This window comes from Nerophis lumbriciformis, linkage group LG34 (assembly GCF_033978685.3).
Source record: "Nerophis lumbriciformis linkage group LG34, RoL_Nlum_v2.1, whole genome shotgun sequence".
In the NCBI taxonomy this organism is placed as follows: domain Eukaryota; kingdom Metazoa; phylum Chordata; class Actinopteri; order Syngnathiformes; family Syngnathidae; genus Nerophis; species Nerophis lumbriciformis.
The window spans coordinates 14,496,790-14,500,888 of NC_084581.2; positions in this window are offsets into that span (position 1 = coordinate 14,496,790).

Sequence of the window (4,099 nt, forward strand, 5' to 3'; positions counted from 1 at the left end):
TTTTATCTGAGTTTTTAAATTAGTCTGCTCGTTGATGATTTGTTTGGTTTTATATTGTGTAGTTATATTCATATGGGAATTATTATTATGTGACTGTAAATTGTTTGCTTGTTTTCTTATTGATGCTTTTAATTTATTTTTCTGTATTGTGTAGTTATAATTATTTGCTTTTACTTGTAATTGTATTGAATTGTGGACCCCAGGAAGACTAGTGGGTTGTTGAGGCAACCAGCTAATGGGGATCCTTAATAAAAATCAAATAAATCAAAATCATTCACTAACGGTGTTACAAAAAAGATCAATTAGAATAATGCACAATGTTGGATATAGAGAACATACAAACCCTCTATTTATTGAATCACAAATATTGAAATTCATTGATTTGGTGCATTTACAAACAGCTAAAATTATGGAGAGAGCAAACTATAACCTGCTACCCAAGAATGTACAACAATTCTTCTCAACAAGAGGAGAAATATAACCTTAGAGGAAAATCTAATTTAAAACATGTGTATGCTCGTACAACACTTAAAACCTTTAGCATATCCATATGTGGAATTAAATTATGGAATGGATTAACCAAAGAAATCAAACAAAGCACCAATATGATTCAGTTTAAGAGAATGTTCAAACTACAAGTGTTCACAAAGTACACAGAACAAGAATTATGATCAACATCTTGAACCCTTTTTTTTATTGAGACAAAGATTATTTATGCATTTAATATTTGTTAACTTACTATGGTATATTATTTGTTTATTATTTATTAGTTCACTGTTATGTTACAGAGAACAAGGAAATAGGATAAAAATGCTATGGTGTGAAAAGGGGTAAGGATTGAATAAGCTCAGCTTCTTCCTACATGCTGTAATGAAACTGGAAATATGTGATGAATTACATTGTTGCATGTTTGAAATAAACTGAAACTGAACATATACCGCAGTGATGCGTGACCGTAACATATATATGTGAAAGGAAAAACATTACAATATAAAGGGAATAACCTTGCGTTATAAATGTGTGTGCGTGAATATATAGACAAACACATTTACAGTATGTATGTGTACATGTGAATAGACAAAACATTTACAATATGTATGTGTGTATAGCATTACAAAATGTATTTGAATGGACAAACGTTACAATATGCATGTATTGGGAAGACATTTTTGAACATAAACAGAAGCAAACTGGAAAATTCTAATCAGTTTCGATCCGATACTGATACTATATCCATACCATCAATATTTGCAAATGCTGCTTGACCCATAGCTCCAAAATGAGTGTTGTGCGAGTGTTTTCCATGTGACGTAGAGGGCATATTTACAGTACTGTGTACTGTGCATCTCTATAGGGGTGTATCCTTAATAAGATGGAAGCTGCTGATGCATTTCATGTCTGCAGTGGCGCAGTCCAGCCCCCATCAGTCAGTCTGGCTGGCTGCTGGCTTGAGTGGGGGAGGAAGTTGAGCCATAGCGTGTCCTTATTACTCTAATGTGCCAGTCATTGGACGTAAAGAACGGTGCATGAAAGGAGTAAGTGTGCGGTGTTCTATTTTCAAGCAATGCACAAAAACAAACCGCATCCTTTTTCAACGCCACATAGGCCGCACTTGATGTCCTCACGTGAATGAATGTTTCACAATGGCAGCATCGCTCCGTCAATTCCTGAAAGCATAAACGTATCATTAGTGGACATTCTCCTGCCTAATGTGGCAATTTAGCTGATATTTTACTGGTAATGTTGAATTGACTGGGCCCTGTTCAGCTGGCAGAATAAAGAGAATGCAAATGGGGGAGGGGGTGTAGAGCTGGAGGCTGAGGATGTAACAACCTGGCTTCAGAGGACCACCCCTCCCCTCCCCTCTCCTCTCCTACTCTCCATCTGACTGCGCCCAGCTCCTCATCCTCATCCTGCAGCAGCCTGAGTGAGCTACCAAAAATGTTGGACTATTTGCGCCTCACGAGCTTCACCGGACTCAGTTGAGGATGCACAAAAAAAAGGACCTCCGCATCCCTCTCCTCCTCGGCATCGTCATTCCCGCCTTGCATGGACCTCCGGCGGAGGCCTCCGAGGACCGGGTGGCGCTCGTTCACCAAGCCGTATGAAAGCGTTGAAAAGTCGGAAACGGGCTGTCGCTCGTTGGTCTCTTTCATCGAGCTGCTTTCAAGGATGAAGACGTGCGGGTAAAAAAAAAAAAAATAGCCTGCGGATGAAAGGTAGTGTTGCGACTGTGATTGACGTTTTTTTTTTTTCATTTTATTAATCAGATGTATTGCCTAATGTGTTGTTGTTGTTGTTGTGTGCCTTTATTAAGCACTTGACATGTGAACGTTAAAAAGACGCAATATGCGGAGGTGCTCTGCGCAACTAACGAGACTGCGCACACGCCCTCACCCTAAATATATGCAGCGCTAGAAAGACGTACACATACAATGCGGGCGTAATTACATATCGTGCCCAATAATGCCTTCTATTTAAAATTATATTACAATCTGACTGGTTTCGGTTTGTGGAAAATGATACTAGGCAAACGACCCCCTCCCTCCACAAAGGATAGAAGGCAGGCAGACACCCCCCCCCCCTTTCCTCTGCATTTGCTGCACGCTATCTGGGTCATTAGCATGTGATGCTGCATTTGCACACAAAATACTGCAGGAAGTGATGTTTTTTAGGGATGATGATGAGGAAAGGGGGGAGGAGGGGGTGATGAGGATGAGCAGGTCCCAGCATCAGCAACATTTTCCTCTCCCTGCAGCTGAGCCATTAATGCAGTGGTCTATAAGCAGGTGCATTATGGCTGCTGCAGGATAATGGAGGCTTTAAGTGCTGCTGAAAAGGACCTTTCCACTGCTGTTACCTGTATTTAAATAATAAAACTGACACCATTTGCGCTCCAAGCTGCTCGGCAAGAGAAATCCATATTGCATCCTGTCTAAAAATGCTCATTTTTTGCCTTTAGGTCTCTGGAAAACTGCTGAAATCAACATTAATGACAATTGTATTTAAGGTCATTAAGTGTAAGTAAAGTAAAATGCCACGTGAGTCATCTTGACGTAGCGTTGTATCGGGGGATGACGGACAGATGAGGACAAAATGTACGATGGTGGTGGGTTTTTTTGGCTGCAGGAAAGTAGGCCATGTGACGTGAAGCGGGTCGTCTCTCGTCGTGTTCACAGCGGACCTTGATTTAAATGTCCATACAATTAAGGCACGCGGTGAATGCCAAGAGAGGCGACCACCGACAACAAAAAAGACCCCTTAAAAACATGTATTTGTTAAAAATTCAGCCAAGCTAAAATTAAACAAAATGCATTAATTATCCAAGAAAGGCTTTGTATGTTTAAACCTGAATGGATGGAAGGATGCATGTACATTTGTGGTTGTTGTACCTGTATGACTGTACTCCAACTAAAAAGGGACAGCCTATACAAACACTAATGCAACTATCCATCCATCCAACCATTTTCTACAGCTTGTCCCTCTCGGGGTCGTGTGGGGGTGTTGGGGGACGCTGGAGCCCATCTAGTGGAGCTAAAAATAAAATGTCAACAAAACAAATGTTTTTCCAGTTAATAACTTTCCACTTCTCGATGAAAAAAGATTTAAACATCCAATTTGTTTTTTGTAAATGTAATTCTTGAAAAACATTGTACTGTAAGCAAATTTTCATTCAGTTAACTAGTGCCTCCTGTGGTCAAAACGGGTACTATTACAGTAAAATGCTGTCATCAAACACTTCTTGGAATAGTTGCAAAATAGTACCTTACATTTATGTATAAATATCAAACATTTTTAAGGAAAGAAAGCAGTGCTCGTGTTGTCAGTTTGTGGTTGACTTACCGTCTTTGTTGCATGTCAAATGTATGTAAAAGTTTCCAGTTTTTTATGAAGTATGTAAAACATTTCCAACATGTTTTATGTTTGATATACAGTATGTTTTCCTTGAATTGTAATTTTCGTGTCTGTAGTTTGCAGAGGTTTCTACTATTTTCTACCCTGTAATGTCACATATATTAAAATAAAGTTAATTATTTGTGTTTTTTTTATTTACCCTATTTAAATTTTGTATACAAAAAAAGCAGTACAACTTGGAAAA